General features: G+C 36.0%; 1 protein-coding gene across 2 annotated transcripts in view; it reads left to right on the forward strand.

The window, feature by feature from the left end:
• NEK7 (NIMA related kinase 7) overlaps positions 1 to 16,288 on the forward strand; it is a 163,846-nt gene that overhangs the window by 48,440 nt on the left and 99,118 nt on the right. The window lies entirely within an intron of this gene.

Genomic DNA, 16,288 nt, shown 5'->3' on the forward strand with positions numbered 1-16,288 from the left:
TGAAAACTTTTTCTCATCTTTTAAAAAAAGAAAGTAGACTGAAGAAATTTCTCATTTACACGGACTTCTCGTCACACTCGCAAGTTCCAGGAGCAAGAACTCGTGGAAGAGTTTTAGAAGCAGTGTTTTAGATAAACACTTAAGAGCTCTTGTTTCTTTAAGCACCCAAGAGAAGCAAGAATTTCTGTCAGTGGGACATAGCTAATTCTCCCCAAGAAGGGAAAATGATCCTGTTGTTGACTTGGTCAGTTTTACTGGATTTTGAGGGCAGAACTCTTGTTTTTAGAGTAGAAATTGAGAGGAGTAAGGAAGTAACTATGTATATGAAAACACTTCCTGATTAGTAAAATACTATGACAGGGGTAGTAGTGGCCGAAATAATAGAAGAATCAACCCCACTCCCATGCCTAAAGGAGGGGCTGCTAATAACTAGAGCTCAGAAAAAGAGGTGTTAGTTTCATACTGGGTTAGAAAGTGACAGAGGTTGAATTCAAAGGGCTTACTTTGGTTTTCTTCCCTCCTTTCCTTCCTTCCTGTTTTCTTTATAAATTGTTTTTCATAGATCCTTTTCAAGAGAGTAGTATTCTTTGTATTTTGATGATACAATACAGAACTCTACAGATGAGAGGATTTCCTAACATCTATTTTTTGCTGTGCTATCACATAATTTGGCACCTGTGTCTTTGAACTGGCAGATACTAAGGTGCTTATTTTTTTTAAGTCCAGAAGCTAAGACCTGCATATTTATGTTTTTAAAAATAAACTCATATTTCATTTGCAGATATTGTCTGAAATAACTGCTCTAAATATTGTAATTTGGAGAGTAAATCAGTTTATATATGACCTTGAAACTAATGGGGGACTTCAGATGGGTTTTAAAAAAGGAGGAGGAGATATTTCAGAAGAGACTTCTGTGTGTGCCTAAGAGATGTTTGTGTTCCTCCTCAGTTTTCCTAGTTTTGAAAACGCTAATAGCCCGTAAGAATGACAGTTTTGCCAACAGCAAGAATCCATTGGGATTGCCCAGAGCCCCCGTTGCTGGCTCCAGCTTCCCCTCCTCCTCCTCCCCCCACTGAGTCATCAGTCAGCATCCTTGAATGAAAACACTGTTGCTTATTTCTGTTTGGATCCAGTGTAGACTCACAAGTTGGGCATGAGCTGCCTCTTTCATGTTCTTTGCCTGAGTCCAAGACAGCTTTCTTAGTGGGGCCAACAGGTGGCAGTTTCGGCAGCCTGACAGTGCATCGCATCATTTTCAGCAGTAGTGATGCTCCTGGACACAAAGACCTAAACTGAAAATAGCCTGAACCTGCTACATGTTGAATTCAAATACTGTGTAGTTCTCAAATGTAGTTTTGCGCCATCATTATCTTTCTCCCTTTTTACTTACCTGTTTGTTTTTTTTTTTTTTTTAATGGAGAAATGTAGGTTCCACTCAAGACCTGTCCAGTTAGAATCAGAGGATGGGAATGTGGGTGGCCCAAGAAGTCAAATGAAAAAGCCGTAAACCTCTGTTGGTGATCCTGATGGCCAGCCAGGGTTGACTGATTTATAGTATGCATTCAAGATTAATTTTATTCACAATCATATATTAGAAAATAACTTATTTAGGTTTGAATAACTGTTTGCTATGGGAGAAATATATTAATGCATAGTTAAGAAATGAAGGAAAAGTATTCACTCAGCCTACCCTGCACACTTTGTTTTGGGCTCTATCTGTATATCTTTAGGTACATTCTTGAATTTGAGTTAATCCTTTTCCCTGCTATATGGAGTCTATTTCTTATTAGGTTTGCTAAACTGGAGAAAGAGTAAAAACAAGTACAAAGATGAGTGACATGGTGGCTTACTATTGTATATCATCTTAAAGAGACAATTTTTTTTTTTTTTAATGTTAGGAATGAGTTTCTGGGAAGAGGAAAGTGCCACTTCTCTTCCATATGATTTTATAAGGAGTTTAGGGGAAAGAAAGAGGGTGGGGAGAGAGTAAAATTTTGAGGTATTAGTAAGTAAGTGCCATGTATTATTATCTTATTTTACAACTATAGGATTTTTGGTTTGCTTTAGCAAAAACCGAAAAATTAAATCATGTGTATTTTTAAAGACATCCACTTTTTGGCATTGTTGACTTCTAATAATATGGTCTGCTGCCTTTTGCTGTTTGAGTTAAAAAAATGTAACTTTAATCTCAGAATTAAGTCTCAGAAGTAAAGGCAGAATCAAAATATTAGGTGGTAGTTTAATTAAGTAAGTAAGTTCATTGGGAAGTGAGTTACAGTAAAGCCCTAACACTGATTTCAGTAAGTCAGTGGGTATGGGAAGTGATTAGTTGGCTCATTTAGTTTTTGAATTGGTGGTCCATTGGTTAAGGATTCTGTTTCATGTGATACAAACCTTCACATCTTAGACTTTTAACATATCAATGTATATTGAGGAGGTAGATAACATTGAACCAGCAGGTGTCAGTAAGCACCATAATAAAAACATAGTCCTGCTTATCTCAACCTTTGTTACTTTAGGGATGCTTCAATGTAAATCAACTTCCAAATGATATTTCATTGGATGTCGTCTATGCACTTTAATGCAGAATCTTTCTTTCAGCTGTTTTGGGGGATACGTCTAAAGCATAGCAACAGCTCTAAAAAGATTTAGTTCAATGAAAAAGATGTTTGCCAAGTGCTATCATTTTAGTGTCTTGAAAAACATTTCACACAAATTATCCAAAATCAAAAAAAGCTTGTATTTAACTGTTTACGTATTTCTCTGGTTATCTGCATTCTACTTAACTTCAGTATTTCATTTTCAATTTCAATATTTCAATTTCATACTGACCAGTTAACCACATGTATTTTACAGAAATAGGAGTAGGAATTCATAAACAAACTGTTCTCATAATGGCCTTAATTTTTCAATGAAAATATGGTATTTTTATTCTTTCAGCATACAATTAGCTATTTATTTTAGACCTATTCTAATTCATTGAAAAGTCAGGGGAAGTAATGTCTATTTCACAAAATTGAAAGATTTAATACTTATTTCTTGGTTTACTTTAATTTTTATTAGAAATCCTCTGTCTTATTTCCTTGCTCTTCACTTGATAACTTGACAAAAATACGAATCCAGTAGGCAGATATGCTAACCAGTATTTTGTGATAATCTTATTAGAATAGTAAACAATAAAAGAATGAGTAAGGAGAAGGTCACTGAAACCACAAGGAAGGTACATGAGTTGCAAGATGATCTGAGGTACTTTCATTTTTCTATTTCTTAGCCTACCAAATAGACCTATTTTGCATGCACACTTAACTTACTAAAATCTAGTAGTATCCAGCAATTGCATTCCTAGATATTTACCCAGGTGAAATGGAAACTTATGCGAACCTAATGGTGAAATGGAAACTAATGTGAAACTAATGTGAACCTGTATGCAAATGTTGATAGTGGCTGTGTTTGTAATTGTCCAGAACTGGAAACAATGCAGGTGATGTATCTCAATTGGCAAGTGGATAAATAAACTGTGGTACATCCATGCAGTGGAGTACTACTCAGCAGTAAGAACGAACAGGCTGCATGGAGCAACCTAGACGGGTCTCAGATATGTCGTGCTCCGTGAAAGAAGCCATACTCAAAAGTCAGTATTGGCTCCCATTATACGCTGTCCTAGAAAAGGAAAAACTATAGCGATAGAGTACAGATCAATTTTTGACAGGAAATGTGGTCGGATTTGACTGTAAAGGGACACAGTAGTTCTAATTAAAAGACATGCAAAGTTTTGTGATAAGGGTATGCATCTGTTTCTTTACTGACACTGAATATAGGATAATTTAATGTGCTTAAAAAATTTTTTTTGGATGTTTATTCATTTTTGAGAGAGAGAAACAGAGTGTGAGTGGGGGAGGGGCAGAGAGCGAGGGAGACACAGAAACCAAAGCAGGCTCCAGGTTTTGAGCTATCAGCATACAGCCCAATGTGGGGCTCAAACTTAACCCCTAATGTTCTTTTTTATGTTGTATCTTTAAACTTAGTTTTTAAACTTTTAATTGTGATAGATTTCAGATTTACAGAAAAATTATAAAAACGAACAAAGAATTTCCGTATAATCTTCATCTTGGGGCGCCTGGGTGGTTCAGTCGGTTGAGCATCTGACTTCGGCTCAGGTCATGATCCCACAGTCTGAGTTCCAGCCCCGTGTCGGGCTCTGTGCTGACAGCTCAGAGGCTGGAGCCTGCTTCGGATTCTGTGTCTCCCTCTCTCTCTGCCCCTCCCCCGCTCATGCTCTGTCTCTCTCTCTCTCTCTCCTCTGTCAAAAATAAATAAACATTAAAAAAAAATCTTCATCTTGATTTCCCCAGTGTTAAGATTTTATCGCCTTGAGGGGCATCTGGGTGGCTTATGTGGTTAAGCGTCTGACCTCGGCTGAGTTTGTGATCTCATGGTTTGTGAGTTCAAGCTCTGCATCAGGCTCTGTGCTGACAACTCAGAGCCTGGAGCCTGCTTCGGATTCTGTGTCTCCCTCTCTTTCTTTGCCACTCTCCACTCACGCTCTGTCTCTCTTTCTCAAAATATAAATAAACATTAAAAAAATTAAAGATTTTATCACATTTGTTTTACTGTGTATATGTACAACAGTATAAATGTATATAAAAATGAAACATTTGAGATTAGTTGATGCCCTTCTTACCCCAAAGTACCTCATTGTGCATTTTCTAAAAACAAAGACATTTGCTCACATATCCACTGTACAATTATAAAAGTCAGGACGTTGATGTTGCTTTAGTATTGTTACTAACATACAGACCTTCAGATTGTCCCTATAGTCTCCTTTATAGAAATTGAAAATCCTGGATTGTACCTTGCTTGCACTCCTTGTGTCTCTTTGGCCTCTGAGTCTCGAACAGTTTTTCAGTACTTCTTTGCCTTTTAAGACATTGACAGTTTTGGGGAGTAGAGGCCAGTTACTTCATAGGTGTACCTAATTTAGGTTAACTTGGTATTTCCTTATGTTTAAGTTTAAAGTTTGCATTTCTGGCAGAAATAACACAAATTACGTTTCTTCTAAGTGTATTATATTTAGAGGCACATGATCTTTTTATGTTCCATTACTGGATTTAGCTTTGATCATTTAACTAAGGTTCTCTACTATAAAATTATCCTGTCCTTTTGTAATTATTATTATTATTATTATTATTATTATTATTATTTGTAATTGTGTGTTTGTGTGGGGGGTTAGATACTTTTAGACACTGAAAATAACTTGTTCCTCTAGCATAGTATCTATTGATGACTCTAGCCTGGATCAGTTGTTTCCCTGATGACTGGTAAAGCGTGATTTTTTAATTCCATCATTCTTTCTCTATGAGGTAACATTATCTTGTAAGGAATAGCTTTCCCCTTTTCACTCTTTATTTATATCTTTATAGGCTCACAAGTTCTTATTTTATTTAGTGCATTATCATCTGTTATTCTCAGATTGTTCCACGTGTAGCCAGTAGGAATCATCAAGCTAGTTTCTATGTCCTTTTGACATATCCACATTGTTCGTTACATATTACTGTGTTTTATGGCACAACATGATGTTTAGACTTGGCTTGTACTTTCCTAGCCTTGGTACTGGAATCAACCATTTCTCCAAAAAGGTGACTCCTCCAAGTGAAGAGTGGTATTTAGAAGCCAAGACTGAGTGCTTGGTTACTTTAATGTTTTTCATTATAAATGTTGAGATTGTAATGCTCATTGTTCTTTTCAAAGATCTGATAGTATCTTAGTAGCTCTTAAAAACTTATGATAACACAGAAATGTATGATGTTAGGTACTTCTACTTAATTTTCTTTGTGTTGTCTCATATGTAAATGTCACTTGCTTGATTATAGGAAAAAAGTATACACTTAGCATGTTTAATTTGCTTATAATTATCTCAGGGATTTATATATTATATGTATATTAAAATGGGAACTAGGAAAGGTATTTTTATTTAGGAAATGGTGCTGTAATTATATTTTAGCAGATTAAGATATATATAATCTCACTATATCTGATATAGTGTCACTGAAGGCTATTTTATTATTTTTAATATGTAAGTATATTATATTTTGCTTAATAATTTTCTTACCAGGGTCATATGAATTATGAAGTTTAGTCCACTGACATACAATTTTTTGAAACTAAGTAGTTTTGTTATTGAGTTAGCTTTTACATCTCAAATTCAGGTGCCTAATTTTGTAGTTTTATTTCCTGCAAAATACGTAACTATACACAAGAATAGGGGAAGACTTTAACGTGCACTGAGTTTGTGGCTATCTGTAAAAATGTTTGTGGTATTTGGAAGATTTGGGGGACCTGTATGTAATATGCTTAAGAGAAGAACTGTTTTCAAACACATTGAAAAGCCTTAGCTAATAAACAACTAACTGTATGAGAATTACAAGACAGTGTATTGAACTCCCCTTCCCCAAAGATTATACTTGGCAAAATTTAGCTGTTACAAACTTTATAGTCTTTCTCCTAATAATTCACTATTAGTTTTTCCTGTATTGTCCTTATCCTGCGTCTTGCCCATCCTAACACCCACCCTATTTTGATTTGTCCTCTGTTGTCTAGTTTGGATGGTGCTATCACTATGTCCTCCCGTCCCCCACAAAGATGACTTTTGGTGTCATCTTTCACTTCCTTTTCTATTATCAACTACAACTGATCAGTCATAAGTCCTAAAAGTCTAAACATAAGCAGCTTTAAAATATATACTGTATTCCTCATTCATTTTTCATTCATTCAGCAGATGTTTATTAAGTGCCGTATTTTTGCCAGGTACTTGCTGGGGAATGTAGCAGGAAATAAAATAAGTTCCTGCCTTTGTGTTTACTTGCGTTATGGCAGAGGAGATAGATAATAAACAAGTAAAAAAATGAACAAGATAGTTACAGATTATTGTAATTGCTCAGTAGAAACAAGAGTGATGATGTGAAAGATAATGGAGAGGAGGGTACTACTCTGGAGAGGGCTGTTAGGGTAGGCCTGATTTTGAGCCAGCGGATCAGGGATTCTAGGCCTAGAGAACAGCAAGTACAAGGCCCTGATGCTGGGAAGGAGGCCTTAGCGGGTTTAAAGAAGAGAAGGGGGTTCAGCATTGCTGGAAGGTAGACAGTGAGAGGTTGGGATGAGCAAGTATAGAAGAGGTAGTCAGGAGATTATTTACAGGGTTTTGCAGTATTTGGCAAGGAGTTGGGATTTTAGTCTTACATGCAGCGGGTATGTTTTGTTGATTTATGTTTTCAAAATATCACTGTTGAACAGAATGATGGAAAAGAGGACCAATTAGTAGGCTATCATAGTAGTCCCTGTTGGAGATATAATGATACCTTGTAGGGTCTTATTTGTGGTGATAGAGTACCATGGACAAATCTGAGATGTATTTTGGAAATAGAACAAATGGCACCTACTGATGTGTTGGATATGAGGAACAGGGAGGTGAGGGGGAAAAAAAGAATAAAGAATGAATTTTAGGTTTTTGATTAGACCTCCTCTTCTGAAAGTATGATCTATAGATTTCTGGGGATGACAGGGGCAAAAGGTTGGGTGGGTTCCTAGAGGCTGTCTTATGTGGTCTGCAAGATCGGGCAGTTTTTGTAATACTAAGACATTATCCTTAAAACCCCTGATGTCTTAGCTTGAATCAGGGCACAGACTAGACTGTACTAGTCTTTGTATTCTTTACATGGAAAGAATGTTCTGTAATTATAATAAGAAATGTGACTTTCATTTTTAAATGTTATTGATGAGTGTTATTATTAGAGTGTTATTTTTTATTATTTCTCAACCACTGAATACATGCCTTTTAATATGTGTGATGAAACAGGAAGTATACTTAAAGTACTACTGCAGTAAATCAAAGTTGTATCAAGGAAAAGCATTTGTGCAGTTATTGGAAGAGCAAGCTGAGTAGCTGCTATTTTCATGGAACACCAGTTTTGCTTGAAAGAATGACTGAAAGACAAACTTTGGTTATTCAGGCGTGGGTGTTTTGCAGACATTTTCTTGAAAATTAAGTGCCATTCATTTAAAGGAAAACAACTGCCATTATTTGTTACTAATGATAAGTATCAAACTTTCAAACTGAAAATTGGAATTTTGGGGAAGTTATGTTCATCACTATGACCTTGACATCTTCCTGGTATTTAAAGGAGATTAGTTGTGTCATTAATGAATGAATTTTTTTTTTGATTCGTATAATGAAAATGGTCAACATTTCGATGATCTGAGTAACCCAGTAAAGTAAAATTTTCCAGATGACCAATGCATGGTATTACAAAATCAACCATGAGTAAAAGGTCTTTTCAAAGAGCAAGAGAGACCACTGGATTTTAACAGAGTATAGAAGTATATTGACTTGAGAGTCCACATTGCAGTTAACCTGTAAGAATTTGCCACCTGTTGGGGTGCCTGGGTGGCTCAGCTGGTTAAGCGTCCCACTTTTGATTTTAGCTCAGGTCATGATCTCATGGTTTGTGGGTTTGAGCCCTGCATCTGGCTCTGTACTAACAGTGGGGAGCCTGCTTGGGCTCCCCATACACACTCACTCTCTTTCAAAATAAAATTAATAAAATACTTAAAAACAAGAATTTGCCACCTGTCAAGTTTGGTGTATTATCAAAGGAGAATATCCACAGTGATATCCACATTGGATATTAAAATGTTCCTCTATTTTCCAACTATACATTTCTGGAAGACCAGATTTTTAAAAATATGCTTCTGCCAAAACAACATATTTGAACAGATTGAAGCTGCTGCTCTGCAGACATTAAAGAAACTTGCAAAATGTAAGACAGTGCCTCTCTTCTAATTATTTACTCATTTATTATTAAATTTTTTTTTAATGTTTACTTTTGAGAGAAAGAGGGAGAGAGAGAGAAAGTGGGAGATGCAGAATCTAAAGTAGGCTCCAGGCTCTGAGCTATCAGCACAGAGCCTGATGCAGGGCTGGAACCCACAAACTATGAGATCATAACCTGAACCGATGTTGGACGCTTAACTGACTGAGCCACCTAGGTACCCCTCTTCTAGTTTTTTAAAATGTATCTATTTTTCATAAAAATATGTTATATATAAACCTGTAACAGTGTTATTGCTGTTATTTGTAAATGGATTAGTATGTGTTTTAAGCATTTTTCAGTTTTAATTTTGATAATGGGAAATATTGATAGTCATGACCAATGTGAACCAAAGGTCTTTGGGATCCTCATATATAGAGGTCTAGAGACCCAGAAGCTTGAGAATTTGGGGGCTGGATCAACTGAGTAGATTGTGAAGCATATCTTGGGAGATGGGAGATGGAATCCTCTATTCAACATGGGAGATTGGATATTGGTGTTTGTAGCTCAGAGCTCAGAACATACACCTATGGTAGAGATACAAATTTCAGAGTAATCATATAGAGATGGTATTCAAAGTCACGGTACTGGGTAGGATGACTTCAGCAGAGACAGTAGATTTTAAAAAAAGAATTATTATTATTATTTTTGAGAGAGAGATCGAACAGGGGAGAGGAGCAGAGGGAGAGAGAGAGTCTTATTAATCAGGCTCTGTGCCCATTGTGGAGCCCGACACAGGACTCAGTCCCACAACCCTGGGATCATGACCTGAGCCAAAATCAAGAGTGGGGACTCTCAACTGACTGAGCCAGGTGCCCCTCCCCCTCCAAAAGAAGATTTAAATATTAGAGCACTTCAACATAAATGTTAGACAGAAACTTAGAAAGAATAGCTGTAGTGTAGGAGAAAAGTCAGAAGAATATGGGATCACAGAACATTTTACGAAAGTGAGATAGTCAATTTTGTTGAAAGCTGGGCAAGGTCAAGAAACAGGATGTGGCAAGCAGCCTTATCATTTCTTGACTGTTGCAGTAGCTTCTTAACTGGTGTTGCTTATGGTTGGGAACCCCTCTACTCAGTCACATGGCAAGAAAGACTGTCTTTCAAAAATAGTGAAATTCTTTCTCTTGGCTGCTTGAAACTCAACATTAGCTCTCTGATACCAACTGGATAGAGTAAATACCCTAACAGTTTTTTCATGAACTGACACCTGTGTTGTTAATGTAACCTGCTACTAACTCTCCGCCACCTATCTCCTACTACCTGTCAACTTTACTTTGAAGCTACTTTGTAAGATGTTGTGTTCTGTTTTTGGGTATTTCGATATCTTTTTTTCCTTTTCCCAGAATTCCTCTCTTCCTTGGTCATCTAAACCTTGTTAACTTTTCCTCTTCATTATTTAAAACCCAATTTAGATAGCACCTTCTTTGGGCAGCTTTTTTTGATTGAAGATTGGTGGCCAAATTTGTTGAATTTGATAATGATTATTCTCATCATTGACTTTAGATTTATTAAACTGTAACAGTAATTATTTGATGTTTTTATGACAGACATACATGCATTCATTAATTAAATATTCAGCACCTGTTTTGTGCTGAGCATTGACTTGAGCACTGGGGATACAATTGTGGCTGACAAATATATAGGTCCCTGCAACATGGAATTTATAATCTAGAAGGTTGAATATATATTTAACATATTTTAATTTAATTTAATTTAATTTAATTTAATTTAATTTAATTTAATTTAATATAATTATTTTATTTTAATTTTATTTTTTAATATATGAAATTTATTGTCAAATTGGTTTCCATACAACACCCAGTGCTCATCCCAAAAGATGCCCTCTTCAATACCCATCACCTACCCTCCCCTCCCTCCCACCCCCCATCAACCCTCAGTTTGTTCTCAGTTTTTAAGAGTCTCTTATGCTTTGGCTCTCTCCCACTCTAATCTCTTTTTTTTTTCCTTCCCTCCCCCATGGGTTTCTGTTAAGTTTCTCAGGATCCACATAAGAGTGAACACATATGGTATCTGTCTTTCTCTGTATGGCTTATTTCACTTAGCATAACACTCTCCAGTTCCATCCACGTTGCTACAAAGGGCCATATTTCATTCTTTCTCATTGCCACGTAGTACTCCATTGTGTATATAAACCACAATTTCTTTATCCATTCATCAGTTGATGGACATTTAGGCTCTTTCCACAATTTGGCTATTGTTGAGAGTGCTGCTATAAACATTGGGGTACAAGTGCCCCTATGCATCAGTACTCCTGTATCTCTTGGGTAAATTCCTAGCAGTGCTACTGCTGGGTCATAGGGTAAGTCTATTTTTAATTTTTTTTTTTAATTTTTTTTTTCAACGTTTATTTGTTTTTGGGACAGAGAGAGACAGAGCATGAATGGGGGAGGGGCAGAAAGAGAGGGAGACACAGAATCATAAACAGGCTCCAGGCTCTGAGCCATCAGCCCAGAGCCTGACGCGGGGCTCGAACTCACAGACCGCGAGATCGTGACCTGGCTGAAGTCGGACGCTTAACTGACTGCGCCACCCAGGCGCCCCTATTTTTAATTTTTTGAGGAAACTCCACACTGTTTTCCAGAGTGGCTGCACCAGTTTGCATTCCCACCAACAGTGCAAGAGGGTTCCTGTTTCTCCACATCCTCTCCAGCATCTATAGTCTCCTGATTTGTTCATTTTGGCCACTCTGACTGGCGTGAAGTGATATCTGAGTGTGGTTTTGATTTGTATTTCCCTGATGAGGAGCGATGTTGAGCATCTTTTCATGTGCCTGTTGGCCATCCTGATGTCTTCTTTAAAGAAGTGTCCATCGGGGCGCCTGGGTGGCGCAGTCGGTTAAGCGTCCGACTTCAGCCAGGTCACGATCTCGCGGTCCGTGAGTTCGAGCCCCGCATCAGGCTCTGGGCTGATGGCTCAGAGCCTGGAGCCTGTTTCCGATTCTGTGTCTCCCTCTCTCTGCCCCTCCCCCGTTCATGCTCTGTCTCTATCCCAAAAATAAATAAACGTTGAAAAAAAAAAATTAAAGAAGTGTCTATTCATGTTTTCTTCCCATTTCTTCACTGGATTATTTGTTTTTCAGGTGTGGAGTTTGGTGAGCTCTTTATAGATTTTGGATACTAGCACTTTGTCCAATATGTCATTTGCAAATATCTTTTCCCATTCTGTCAGTTGCCTTTTAGTTTTGTTGATTGTTTCCTTTGCTGTGCAGAAGCTTTTTATCTTCATGAGGTCCAGTAGTTCATTTTTGCTTTTAATTCCCTTGCCTTTGGGGATGTGTCAAGTAAGAAATTGCTGCGGCTGAGGTCAGAAAGGTCTTTTCCTGCTCTCTCTAGGGTTTTGATGGTTTCCTGTCTCACATTCAGGTCTTTATCCATTTTGAGTTTATTTTTGTGAATGGTGTAAGAAAGTGGTCTAGTTTCAATCTTCTGCATGGTGCTGTCCAGTTCTCACAGCACCATTTGTTAAAGAGACTGTCTTTTTTCCATTGGATATTCTTTCCTGCTTTGTCAAAGATTAGTTGGCCATACTTTTGTGGGTCTAGTTCTGGGGTTTCTATTCTATTCCATTGGTCTATGTGTCTGTTTTTGTGCCAGTACCATGCTGTCTTGATGATGACAGCTTTGTAGTAGAGGCTAAAGTCTGGGATTGGGATGCCTCCTGCTTTGGTCTTCTTCAAAATTACTTTGGCTATTTGGGGCCTTTTGTGGTTCCATATGAATTTTAGGATTGCTTGTTCTAGCTTCAAGAAGAATGCTGGTGCAATTTTGATTGGGATTGCATTGAATATGTAGATAGCTTTGGGTAGTATTGACATTTTAAGAATATTTATTCTTCTAATCCATGAGCACGGAATGTTTTTCCATTTCTTTATATCTTCTTCAATCTCCTTCATAAGCTTTCTATTGTTTTCAGCATACAGATCTTGTACATCTTTGGTTAGATTTATTCCTAGGTATTTTATGGTTCTTGGTGCAGTTGTGAATGGGATCAGTTTCTTTATTTGTCTTTCTGTTGCTTCTTTATTAGTGTATAAGAATGCAACTGATTTCTGTACATTGATTTTGTATCCTGCAACTTCGCTGAATTCATGTATCAGTTCTAGCAGACTTTTGGTGGAGTCTATCGGATTTTCCATGTATAATATCATGTCATCTGCAAAAAGCGAGAGCTTGACTTCATCTTTGCCAGTTTTGATGCCTTTGATTTCCTTTTGTTGTCTGATTGCTGATGCTAGCACTTCCAACACTATGTTAAACAACAGCGGTGAGAGTGGATATCCCTTTAACATATTTTATATATTAAAATATATTTTTATTTTATTTATGAAGAGATTAGTGGAAATAGATAAAATATAAATATTTTTGGGCTTTGAAAATATGATAATGATGTGAAACCAATCTATAAATATTCTTATTCTGTAATAGCATTAAGAATCTAGTGACACATGGAACTATGTTAGATTTTATGCAAAGAAAATTTTGTTGCTCTTTATTCATTGTACTTATTAAGCTTACATGAAATATGAGAATTTCATACAGATGTTAATTTTCCAAGCAGAGGCTTTTTGACCTCTGTCAAGGGATATTGTAGAAGTGATTTTCCTGTTATGCAGATTGTTAGGTTAAATCACTTATTTGATTTCTTTGAGTTTTATGTCGTTTTTTTAAAATTTCGTTTTCCTTTAGCTTCTTTTCTTTGTAATTTTATTTATTTAGACATTGTCGCTCATTAGCAGGTATGAGGAAACCCATTTTATTATAATCTAGTACAAACTTCTCAAGTGTGTTCTTAGCATTAGTCAAGCTGTGTGGGATATTAGAAAATGTTACACAAAGAAAACATTTTTTGACTAAGTTAAACAGAATGAAGTTTTAAATGAATTTAAGTATTTTATTAACTACAGGCCTGTTTGGATCCTTTAGTATGTCAGTATTTATTATGACTCTCTAAGAGTGATTTATAAAATGAGTAGTATTTCACAGAGGTCTTTGACCTGGAAACCCTTTTTGTCATGGAGTGTTTTGTGAAACTATCTGTGGGATACTATGTGAAATGCTGCTTTTAATGATTTGGATTTCACTGTAAAAGATATTCTAATTCATTACTAGGGTTCTCTTTCTTCTTCAGCCTCCTCCCCTCCTTGGATCCAACACTAAATAAAAACCAATCCAAAAATAGATAAATATGATTATATACCATGACTGAGATTCATCCCAGAAGTTAATACTGGCTTAACATTCAGAAATGAGTCACCATATTTCAACATTTTAATGAACTATTATTTCTATATATATATTTCTTTGCATATATATATGAACAATATATATATATATAGAATATATATATATATATATATATATATATATATATACCATCAAAGATAGAAAGCATTTAACATCTATATAAAATGTTTAAGTTTATTTATTTATTTTGAGAGAGAGAGAGAGACAGCATGAGTGGGGGAGAGTCAGAAAGAGGGGGAGAGAGGGAATCCCAAGTAGGCTCTTCACTGTCAGCACAGGGCTTGATGTGGGGCTTGAACTCACAAAATCATGAGATCATGACCTGAGCCGAAACCAAGAGTCAGACACTTAACTGCCTGAGCCACCCAGGTATCCCTATATAAAATCTTCTGGCAAAGTAAGAATAGAAGGACACTGTCTCAACCTGATAAATTAAGACATCTAAGAAAAATATACATCTCACATTAATGACGAAATGTTTTTGCAAGGGAACATATTTTTCTAAGATATGCCACTTTGGCCTATTGATTATTTTAAGCTGGTTATTTTTAAGATACTGCAAATACATGAGAAGCTCCACAAACCAAGTAGAAGTTACTCCTTTGCATAGATATTTGTATTTATATATACATATATATATATATATATGTATATATAAATTTCCATTTGTAAGGGTGTCTCTCTTGCTGTACCAGGAAGAAGGGTTGACCCAGTTTCTAGAAACCTACTAATAGAGAAGGTAATGAGTTAATTCTGTATAACAATCTTACCTTGTCTACTGTGCTTTTCCTGGTTACCTCTCATAACTGACTCCCAACATCTTTTGTCTTTGCCTAAAGACAGTATTTAAGTTGATGGCTTCGACCATTTCAGGGAGTTGCTTGGTTTTCCTGAGTTGCTCCTATGTATATAGAAGGTATACATGTTACTAATTTTTTCTCCTGTTATTCTGTCTCATTTCAATTTGATTCTTAGAAAAGCTAGAAGAACCTTGAATGGTTAAGGCAAGTTTTTCCTTCTCAACACTTTTCTCATGATAGGAACAAGAAAAGGATGTCTACTCTTTACTTAGGTTCATCGTACTAGAGGTTTTAGCCATTGCAATAAGGCAAGAATGACCAAAAATCTACTTGAACTAATAAGTGAGTTCAGTAAGTTGGCAGTGTGTGTGTGTGTGTGTGTGTGTGTGTATCTATGCTTTCATTTGATAAATGGCAAGGATGACAGAGTTGTAGTGTAAAGGGGTGTGGGGTGAAGGATAATCATTTCAGTATATGATTTGGAATCAATTGGTTATCCATATGGAAAAAAACTAAATATTATCTTTACATTATGTGATGCAAAAATTTAATTACAGGTCAATTATGTATCTAAACATGAAAGATAAAACAATAAAGCTTACATTAGAAGCTAATGTATGAAAACCTGGAGTAGAGAAATAATTCTTAAATAGTATACAAAGGTATTAATTATAAAGGAAAAGATGACATTGAAAAGGTTTTAGAAAAGACAAATTGTAGAATGGAATGAAACATTTGCAATACAAATGGCCCATGTCTTTTTTTTATTGTTTTTTAAAGAGTATAATGAAGTGAGGATGTGTTTTAGTTTCTCTGTTAATCCCACTTAAATGGATCCTAGTTTTTTAACATAAGTTATATTTTCATATAAAATAACACAAGGAACCTAGAAATAGTTGACAGTGTATAGAATCAGTGTTGTTGGATGGGCCAACAGGCGTGTCTCATTTGTAGTTCAATACTTGAGCCTTGTGCAGTAGGTGACATAGAATTAGTCTTATGTTTACGGAGTTAATGGATGAATGTTTAATGATTATAAGCAAAGTATGCGTAAAAGAGTAAACAACCTCATGAGGACTAGCCTTTTAAGTTTAAACCTAAAATTACAGTAAGAATTGTAGTTGGACATACAGAACAAAAACACTAACATTTTAGAATATGAAGATGAGGTGCATTTTAGAATGTATAACATTTACCACATTTATGGAAGCTTATTATGGTAATTATCTTTGCATATTGGCAAGGGTAAGGGGAAGTCTGTTTGGTCTATATGCTATAATGGAGAAGAGAAAATTTCATCGCACAATATAGAATTTTCTAAGCACATAATACTACTTTGGAGAAATGGACTTAGTTG

Source organism: Prionailurus bengalensis, chromosome E4 (assembly GCF_016509475.1).
Source record: "Prionailurus bengalensis isolate Pbe53 chromosome E4, Fcat_Pben_1.1_paternal_pri, whole genome shotgun sequence".
Lineage (NCBI taxonomy): Eukaryota > Metazoa > Chordata > Mammalia > Carnivora > Felidae > Prionailurus > Prionailurus bengalensis.